This window comes from Varroa jacobsoni, unplaced genomic scaffold, assembly GCF_002532875.2.
Source record: "Varroa jacobsoni isolate VJ856 unplaced genomic scaffold, vjacob_1.0 scaffold_1179, whole genome shotgun sequence".
Lineage (NCBI taxonomy): Eukaryota > Metazoa > Arthropoda > Arachnida > Mesostigmata > Varroidae > Varroa > Varroa jacobsoni.
Window position 1 is genome coordinate 111,351 of NW_019214081.1, and position 10,491 is coordinate 121,841.

Sequence of the window (10,491 nt, forward strand, 5' to 3'; positions counted from 1 at the left end):
TATATTATACTAGTAAAAACAAAATGCACACGCTACTGGTCATCCGTTCGTACAGTAAACACCCGCGAGCTCGCTGTGGTACGAATGCGCCGCGTTATGCGATTTAATTAATTATAATGCCTGCCCGTTTTGCTAACTTCTACCTCACTTGGGGCAATACCCAGTTGTCATTGAATGAGTAACTATCGATCTATATACCTCCGCGAAGTTAAGCAGACGGCCATTAAAAAGTCAAATACCAGAATAAACTTGTTTGCCATTAGCAGAAAATCTGTTGCTTTATTAACTCCACGGTGTTATGCTCATGGAGTAACACACTAGCCATTCTTCTCCTCACTGTGAGTAGGTCTGGGGTCCCATCTCGGCAACCCCTATGTTTACCCGCTGTGATATAGCAGTGGCGCAGGAGTCACTCAGGGCATCAGTGGCGGCCGCAATATGAGAATAAACAGCGCGAAGGCATCGTGGCCGACAAACGCCATAACATGAAATAGTAAATGAAGCTTGCATAAACCGTCACCAGCGTTTCGGCCGTCAGTGAGCTTACTCTGTAACGAAGAATCACAACTCTATGAAAAGGATGACTTCTGAGGAAAACGGCATTATCACAATTTGGACAAGGCCAATCTGTCCTATCCGTGTGCCTCTTACACTACATACATGTAGATACACAGCGCGCGCAAGGCAACAGGTATCATGGTACAAAATGGTAATCAATGCTACATAGACTGAATAAGTGAAAGTGTTTGGTAGGTATCTTTGAGTGTATAGTGATGAACTATAAAGTACTACGGTTTATATATAACTATTTCTAAAGGTCTTGCTATCGTAATCACTGCCATTCACCAAATTCCAGTTCTTACTGGTTTTGTCACGCACGGTATTCTGTATTTTATGACGTATTGAACACGGGACAGATTATTATCAGGTCAGTTTTAGTAGGGTTTCTCGCGTTTAGGGGATTTCCCGGTGCTTGAAATGCTTCAACCAAGTTATTTATATTATTTATAGATTGAGATTACAATTCTATCTAGTGCATTATAACTTTATACAGAGGGTAGAGTAAAAATTGAATATTTCAACACTATTTAAGATAACTGCGCCTGTTGAATAAGCGAAAGCTTACCTAACTATTTACAAAATTAATAGTTGTTGTTATTTTAAGAAAATCTATAAAATTTTGTTTGTTCCTATTCCTTGCACCCTTACCATAATAAGGCCGAATATATTGGATCGTGAGCGTTCTATCGCGCGATTGACTAATGTGGAGTTGTATATATATCGCAGAGCGACTCGAGCGAACCTGTGATGAAAAGATATCGACACCAGCCATTTGAATTGAGTTTATGTCAAACAAGTGCCAGCATATCGTTGCTAACGGTTTTCTGATGATTCGGTGTGAATAGCTTTTTCTTGGTATGTCTCCATATTTTATGATAATTAGTATAGTTAGATAGAACATTCATAGTAGATTGCCCGCCTTTTCATTCGATGGAATTTCGCTGTGCACTACTTACTGAGTCTAAGTCGTCATCAGTTCCTCCGTCTTCATTCGTACAGCAACCTAATCTGGATTACTCTTTAGGCAAACTACACCCGAAGCTACATTCCTCGTGCGAACAAATCCTAGATAATAGAAGCCACTGTGAATCTGCTGAATTATAATTAGCTTTATTGTTACTATTTCCAATGCTATCGACATCTGACCACGCACTAACGCAGTGTTCGCCATTTTCTTTTTTGTTTTTGAAGTGCAGCAATCGATTCGTCACATTGTGCTAGCACCGCAAAAACATCTTCAAGCGCCACTATTAAACATCTTCAGGATCGTTATCCGCATCCCGTAGAAATCATGCCACTTATGCTTATACCTATGCTAAACTCTGATCTATCAAGATTTTGATTACGAAAAGATAGTAGATCTAAGAAAAGTAGACGAAACGAAAGCCATAGCTAGATATAGTAACAACAAGTAGCAAACAGGTAGACTATGAAGAAATACACATCCTCCCTTAAACAGCTTTCAATTCAACTAACGAAAGTGATAAAGTATTTCAACATAAAAAAAAATAAACCCGATTCGATGATTTACATCAGACATTTATATCAGCTGACTGATGAGTGCTGTAGTTGTACGTGCGTGTGCTTCTTGGCCGATATGCCTTTTTAGGAAGTGCTGCTGAACCTTCTTAGGCCTCGTAGGTTCAGTCGAGCCGTCTGCATTTCGTATACCCCAGGATTCCTGCTATTCTCGTGGGATTATGGGCAAGCGGCGTTTTGAGAATCTGCTGATCGACCTTGCAAGAAAATCTACACACCCATTCCTTGAACTAAAAGAGTGGAAGGCAGCTGGTCCCGTTGATCGAGTGCAGTCCACCCACGAATACACTATTAAGCCATTCCGAGTGCCCCTTATATGACGGGATAGCGCGAATTACGCCGGCCTATACTTAACACAATAACACAGGATAACGGCAACAACAAATGATATACAGCTTACATTTGTCGTGGCATACGCCAACACTCGGAAACAACTCTGTTCTCTATTCTACAGTCACTATGTCCGAATGAATCATGACTACGCATCATTAATGTTTGCGAATGGTGTGCAACAACTGTACCTAAGGCAGTGTTCATGTATGTCGCCCGATGAGTAACAGATGAATACATGTCGCTTGTCAGATCGCTACTCTAAGAACTGATCCAGCAGGTAAATGGCGGCGTTCTAACGGCATGCTTAGTACCAGTATCAAACTAGTCAACAGAAGAGTTTGTGAACTATTTGAAAAATGTGTAAGTTGGAGAATGAATTAGGGGGTCTCGTTGCGCTTCTGTATTATCGACTGATGGAACTGGAAGGACAAATGTCAAACTTAAAAGCAAAGTAGAAGCATGTAGCTTTTGGTGATGGTGGTTGATTGTGAAATACGGAACATTTCCAAAAGACCCTCGAGCAGCCCAACCTTTCTCTCGCCATAATAAACAACGCCAGTGGTGGAAAAAGCCGGCGATGGGTCACGCAGACCAGTTCGATCACTCGGGCTACGACCAACAGGCCCGTAGTTACACTTGCCCGTCCCGGCGATCGAGGACTTCGTGAAGCATGTTCCAGCAGTACCGGTGGGCTGGCCCCAGTACGCGACACCATTGAATTACCACAGGCGCCCGCGAGGACATTCCGGATCTTACAGTGAAACTGGACTTTGAGAAGACGTTAAAAGCTGCATAGCAGAATCTTCGGGGACCGCACTGCCGGTGCATCTTTCTGCCGAAGCCCTGGACGGCATAGACACGTATGCTAACGAAGACTTGGGAAACTAGATTTTTTTAACTTATGTCATTTCTATTGTGTACGCTGACGTACGCTAAAAACCGATGGACCATGCAGTCGTAATGAGGGCGTCTCCGTTTTCTACTATCATAAGAAAGGCGATCTGAGTAGTAGGGAATCAATGGCCAGCGGCTAAATCTAGTAGCAATCTATGTTCAAATCAAAATCAGGACTGACGTGCGTACTGATGGAGAACCTCGTCAGTCGGTTGAAGGCTCCATTCTCTCATTCTGCCTCTCTCTGGCCATTGCCGATGATCAATCCTACCTTAACACCGACTTTTATAGGACATGCAGGAAGTTCAATTATCAATCTATTTGCGACGAACGCAACCAGAAGTAGAAGGAAATTCTAGGGTGAAAATCATTTTCTCTCAGAAAGCGCAAACGTCCATGTCCATATACCGATGGCGATAAGCCTCACTGCAAGTTCCATCGACGCGGACCGTCAAATGCCAAGTTCTATCATGAAGCCTACATGTAGACAAGTTTCTGGAACACACTTACAAAGCTTTTCTCGAACTTGACACGACGAGTACTGAAACTTATGCTTAGCAACTGGTTGTGGATTTTTAGTCTATAGCCTGTCCAGCCGATTAGCCGAGGTATAGCCCGAGTTTTACCCTTCAGCACCAATTCTTAAGACACTTCGGAGAAAAACATATACATCGTAACGGAAACAATAACTTGAATGGCTGGACAGCTTCAGTCGCCAATAGAGAACTTAAATGATACAGGCGGTTAACACACCATGGTAGCTCAGTGGCTGATTAACTCGTCAGCCCTCATAAATAATTTCTCAAATGTGTTTGCGATTTCTGGAGATGGGATACCGTGCACAGTGTCCTTTTTCGCTGTAGCAACAATACAACGTGATATCCCTTAACACAGCTTCAAGGTGCGGGACAGGATGCAAGTTCTTGGGACCTTACTCAACGAAAAAGTCACCGGCCCAGATAGGATCTACAACAAACATCTCAAATGCGCCGTTGCTTTGGCACCGTTCTGGATGGCACTGTTTAATAAACGTTTACTTACTGGTACATTCCCAGCACAGTGTAGAGATGCTGCCCTGTTAGTGATCTCTGAAAAGAAGGGCGACCCAACCACGCTGTTATTTGGTAGAAAACATCGAACAAAGGCTGCTCTCCTCTTGTTAACTAATAAGCCGAACAGCTGCTTAGAAAGCGTAGAAGCAGCATTGATTCCGGAGATAATGTCCACAAAAACAGCGTGCAAGATCTTCATGACCGACGCTAAGAAAGCACTGGCCACTTATCACTGGTAATCAGCTATATGCGGTGTTCGCCGACTTCCAAGTCAGCTTTTGACTTAACACCTACGTACATCGTTATGTTCAGGTGGCCAAACCGGGTGTCCCTATGAATGCGTTCAAGCCTTTCACTGCAATTCTACAGAAGAGCAGAATAGCCGTCGACGACGTAGTGGTCCTACTCCCGTCTTTCACACAGACAACTGGGCTGGCTCAGGTGGACTACCTGAGCCTTCTTTTATTTTTCATTTTGCTGAAGGCGCTTTCTGACCACATAGGAGGGCCGAGGAGATTAATCGAAGTCATCTTGTATGCAGACGGTTTACTGATATACGGGTTGAACAGATTTCAAGTGCAACAGGCTCTAGCCCGGCCCTACGCGGCAGTTCTAGATATGGCACTGACCGTAAACCTGGCTAAAACGGAGCTGGTATAAAAAATATAGAAGGGGAGGCAAAACAACAGCCACTAAAGCCTTATGCCTCGCCTGGTCGCCTTTGGTTTATGTAAACCGATTTCCATACCCGATAAGGGAACCTTCAACACCAACTAGGTGCAAAAATTTGCGGAGATGGATAAAAGTTTCTGTGCGGCAGGTACGATGAAAGACCACAAGCGGAAAAGAACGAACCAGCCAAACAGACACGTCTTCACTCGCTTTGCCTTGTGTGAGTTTGCAGAATACCGGACTTCCGTGAACATAACGATACATTTATGTAAATAGATATCATGCCACTTGTTGCTATTTGATACCATTTTCAGAATATCTGGCAAATCTATAACTTTGTTTTATAAACTCAACGGTGTTTTTTAATAGTTCTATACGCTGACTCTGTATATATATTTCTGTAACTAAGAATTAGCTAGCATATTATGTGTCTCTAGCGAGACTTGCCATTCCAACACTGGGAGTGCTATGAAGAAAGTCCGTGTATTCGTTCTGTCATAGTGAACTCTTAAAGCTGTCTTTGAGATATATTGAATGTATAACGAAGGTCTTCACGCTACAGCTAGCTGTGGGCCTGAAGTTGGCCGTGCCGTCTCATTGGCGATAGCGTCTTCGCGGCAGACCGAGGCTTCACAAACCTAGGTTTCGCACTTAGTCCCTTCTTATACACTATTCCATTCGAACTATATTCTGCCACAAAAGGCTCACCAAACTAATCTTGTGAAAATGGGTTTATCATTAAATGGTGTAACTTTCTCTTAAAGCCAAACATGTATCGATTTAGGGATGGATGCATTTTTCCGAATCACCCGGCCAGTACGAGTACCCGTAAAATATTTTTCTCCGATTCTTAAAGCTGTGTTCAGCTGTAAGATTTCTAGATGGAAGATAAACGGGGAGAAGTGCGTCTGCTTAACTGCAGCCATGCGTGGCTGATGCACCCGTACCGCTCGATCAGGTCCATTGTTTTTGCGTTAGTGCGTTCATATTCTAGTAGGCCTTTGAGCACCTTACAGGGGTCACCACTACCAGGCACCCAAGATCGCCCTTAGAGCGTAGCCGAATCTATCGTAGCCTCAATTCGTGGTCAAATCATGGCAAGTGGCACACATCTTTTGATCAGTCTGCTCTAAAAGCCTATTCTGTATCACAATCGAAAAATGAAAATATTCTGAAGGAAACGTATAAACTGTTCTGATCATATATATGCGTCATGTTATCTTGTGTAACCATTTTAAATTAGAACCGTATAGGGTCGTCTTGACCCTTAACGAGGCAGCTACCTATCTGCATGTTATCAATCTGTCAATCTGACGTCTGCTAGTATTTAACGCCCATCCCTCGATATGCGACTAGACAAACCATATGTTGTCATTTGGCATCGCCTTGTGAATGCCTTTCAGATATTATCGCCTATGTCGAATCTTCAGCTAGCGACTGATGTAACGAAAAAGGGTTTAGCTTTGATATCGCTCAAGACATCTAACGGACACGTTCAGCCGTTGCAGATTTGTGCACTGTCTACAAGCCCTTTTCATTAAGCATATTATTATTTCACTAAACAGCAGAAAGGTAACTATTTTGTCTAAAGAAATGAATGATAACTCCAAAACAAATAACTAATAGACCCGTACGAGCTTATTAGCCATGCGCGTATATATATATCACGGCACTGGTGACATCTTACCAGTTTGTCAGTATGCCTGTTTTAAATATAGACCATGAGACACACAAATTAGTGGAGGCGTACACACCGTAAATACATATAAACCGTATATATGTTAGGGTCTTGCTGACAGTAGTTACATCTAAACGTCGTAACTAGCCAATGTTTCTGTAGCACGAATCTGGAACTATTAAGTGCAATTGCTGAAATAACTCAACTAGAACGTTAGCTTTAAAATGTATGCTTTTTGTGCTCTAACTATGATTTTGATAAACAGACTATGTATACCTATCTATTCTAGATCCTTTAGGTAATAGAAATATTTGACCGGCTGTTCCACAAATAGGAACCTGAAAGTACGTGGCAGTCTCAGCGAGAACTACTTTCGGTCTGTGGTTGGTTGGTGGGGCGATCTTCTATGGTGATGTCACCTGCTGTACTATAATGATGGTCAATAGGGTGGGATGGTAAAACAATAGGACGGTGCCTTAATGCGCGACAATAATCGACCCCGAAACGCCATGAAACCACGAGCAAAAAATCGTCTTCGATGGCCATGACTCTGTCAGAGAGCATTTCGCTTCTTGCTGTCGACAACAGCGAACGAGTCATCGTGTCAGATGCTGACCCATATGGACCCTAAAATCGACATCAAACAAAAAAGAGTATTTCTTTGACAGAAATTTTTGACACAGAAATCCAACCAAAGGTCGAGCATTTCGGCGCGCTTCGGCATACCAAGCTGTATTTATATTTTTTAACTTAAATCTATAGAAATGAACTGAGTGGTATATTTATCTAATTTACCTGTATGTTAAGCCTAAAAAAATGAACACTGCTCAAGTGGTGCAAGTGTCAGCATTTTATTTGAATTGTATGCCTTGTTTACAATATTTCTTAGCAAAAAGTTATTAGCAATTAAAATATTAAGTCGACTATTAGAAATACGATGCTTAGTCTAAGTAGAAACGTTTTAGTTATTGAATACATTTTGTAATCAAAAAAACAAACGGTGTGTTCTTTGGCAAAGATTGCATATACTATGCATAGCAATCTGTAATTCCTTTGCATGTGAAAACCGGGTTTCTCCCTATTTTTATCCCTTATTTTACGATAGGTTATCGCTAGTCACCAATATCGGTCTCGAAAACAATCTATTTGGATACCCGAAATTATAGTAGAACTCACTAATCGCGTTCCTTTTTCACCCACACTGCATCAGAAACGCTCGTCAACAATCGGTTAAATCTATTTCGATTGTGCTTGTGTCCATAGATGGCGGGCTTCTTCGACTAAGGGGCCCCTCTCGGGGCTCTCGGCACGACTCATCACATCAGGCATCAGCACGAGATTCGTTTGTACTCACGCTGACGTGCCAGCGTCTCTCGGGACCAAGCTGTCTGAAGGTACAACTTTTTTTTTTCTTGAAATACCACCAACGTTCGCTAGTTAAGCAGTTGTGTACGCTTTCTTTCTTTTTTTTTTTTTTTTTTTTTTGTTACCGCACTTCTCCTAAGTATGTGAAGAAAACAATCACGCAACTATTTCGACAGCAAATATATTAGTGAAGCACATTGAACGGTGCCCTCTTTATATCAATGGTACATGACGAGGATAAATAGACAAAAAGAAACTATCTGGTTTGTTTATACATTTGTGTTGTTCTCTCAAAATACTTAGATACTTCGTACGTAGTAACATTGAATTTTTTTTTAGTTCGGGAGCAACGACACGACGTGACATTGGATCGTAACTGTCACCAGCAGTTACTCTGTTGATCGCACAGCAGTTCATTCACATATCATATGATATCAACGTTTAACGATGCCTGCTGTGCAGGCAACCATGGACAGCGAACGGACTTACCCGCCACAATAGCTCACTAGTCATATTCGTATTTCGCGCCTATTTTTTTGTTTTTTATAAATATTGTATTGAGCTGATGGAAAGGCGTCTCGAAGCGCTTTCGAAAGCCTATTAACTACATAGCATTTTTATTTACTTTCGCTTTGTAGATGTAGATATGTATGTTGAAAAACCATGAATGGTTAGTTTGACTTTACCCGTAAGCATAATTTGGTACTTGCAAAATCAGCTTTACTTTCGATAATTTTAACGATTTGCCCGAACGATTAAACGCTAAAAAGTGAATTTCGAAATTATGCAATTCAACTGGCATTCAAGGGCGAAGAATATTCTACTCAAGTGGTTACTTCAAACGTCGGGTTAATCATAATTCAATCTCACGTTGGCCGTGTTATCACTAACTAGTTAGATTAATTAACGAATGCGTTTTTCATTATAGGATTAAGGAATGATGTATATAAAATCGTTTACAGCAAGGAACTGGCTTCTCGATATGGTACATCAACATGGTGCATATATTCACATCTCTCAAACGTAAAGTTTAAAATAATGTTAAATGTGACCTTACAATTTACTTGTTAATAAATAAACTAAGTTAGCAATTGACACAAATATGTCAATCTAAAGATGATTTAATAAGGAACGTCTGTTTTAGTACTATCTACCATGTTTGTTTTGATATTTACTTCGATTTTCAAGGGATGCTTAGTGAAAGTCTTCTGTTAAAATTCAACTGTCAACCTTTTTCTTTCTCGGACTTCGTTTTACATAGTTAAGCAAAAACTGAAAGGAAGTAGTTTGGAGTAGCTCTTCCTATTCATTTCATTCAAGATAAATTATATCATTGGATGCCGCAAATTATTTCATACTGCACACGATCCATGGTTCGTGTCAGATATCGACGGTGCACACAAAATACTACTAGAATAATTTGTCTGCACATCATCGCGCGATTGATTTGGTTCCAGCAGCATTCCCTTGTAGATCATTGTCATCATCCGAGGCAGTGAGCCAAATGAATTCATCGTTAACGTTTTAATGGGAAAGCTATCCTAATGGCAGGGCAAGGAGTCGTAGGAAGTTTCGTTAGGTGAAATAAAGGAAAAACGAAGAGTTGGATCCATTTCTTGGAAGGGAACGCTTGCGACCGGCTTGGCGGGTTACAGGACAACTGTCGCACCGTTCTCTATAAGGTAAGCACGGGATCTGCAAGTGGACGTAGGAAAAGAAAGGGAAAAAATGGGCCGCTAAGATGAGTTTAGCTCTACGGGCTACTGCCTTGCAATGGACCTTGCGCTCCACTTTTATCTGCTGAAACTAGACGCCGGTTCCCGCCCCCACAGCACGTTGGCAACCGTAGGAGTGCTACCTTTCTTCGAATTTTCCCGATTTGGATATCGGATAACCCTGATGGATGTCTTCATTCTCGTTCTGGCAGTCCTCCTAGTCGGAAATTACCAGAACTGGTACGGCCACCACATGGTAACACGTCATTACGTCAAAACCATTGGACGCAAGTAGGCTACCCCGACGTATCAATTGTTTCGCTTGTACTCAAATATGTAGCACTATTAGGTCGGTGCAACTAGCATTCAAGAAGCGCTCGACGTTCAAGAAGCGTTTGACTTGCGCACGGGAGGTTACTTCGATAATTTTCGTATTGAATATATATACATAATTTATATATAATCGCTGGTAGTATGTGTCGGCGGCTGAGAGAAAGGTAAAACGAAAAAAGATATTCCGATGATTACAGTGAAATGGTAGTGCGCACTACAGCGTCCACTGGCGGCTATAAGAGGTGGGCGTGGCATATACACGTGCTGAAACCAGCGAGACAAGTCCCCTGCGGGCACTCAGGATCTCAGTTGAGCAAGCAAAGTACCATTCTAATTGTAATAATAAAGG

At 41.8% G+C, this 10,491-nt stretch overlaps 2 long non-coding RNA genes across 6 annotated transcripts; one reads left to right on the forward strand and one right to left on the reverse strand.

Annotated features, from left to right (window-relative positions):
* Window positions 1-244: 244 nt before the first annotated feature.
* Window positions 245-8,605, reverse strand: LOC111267400 (uncharacterized). 5 transcript variants are annotated; one of them, XR_002684596.2, is made up of 6 exons: window positions 7,906-8,605; window positions 7,068-7,356; window positions 2,093-2,444; window positions 1,518-1,626; window positions 1,210-1,303; window positions 245-548 (listed from the first exon to the last, which is right to left on the reverse strand). It is a non-coding gene; the product is annotated as an uncharacterized LOC111267400 (long non-coding RNA). The 5 variants fall into 5 exon arrangements; XR_015313808.1 differs by having other exon boundaries at window positions 7,149-7,356; window positions 7,906-8,598; XR_002684594.2 differs by lacking the exon at window positions 2,093-2,444 and having other exon boundaries at window positions 7,006-7,356; window positions 7,906-8,558.
* Window positions 8,606-8,681: 76 nt separating this feature from the next.
* Window positions 8,682-9,203, forward strand: LOC111267401 (uncharacterized). The gene is made up of 2 exons (XR_002684598.2): window positions 8,682-8,764; window positions 9,023-9,203. It is a non-coding gene; the product is annotated as an uncharacterized LOC111267401 (long non-coding RNA).
* Window positions 9,204-10,491: the final 1,288 nt, after the last annotated feature.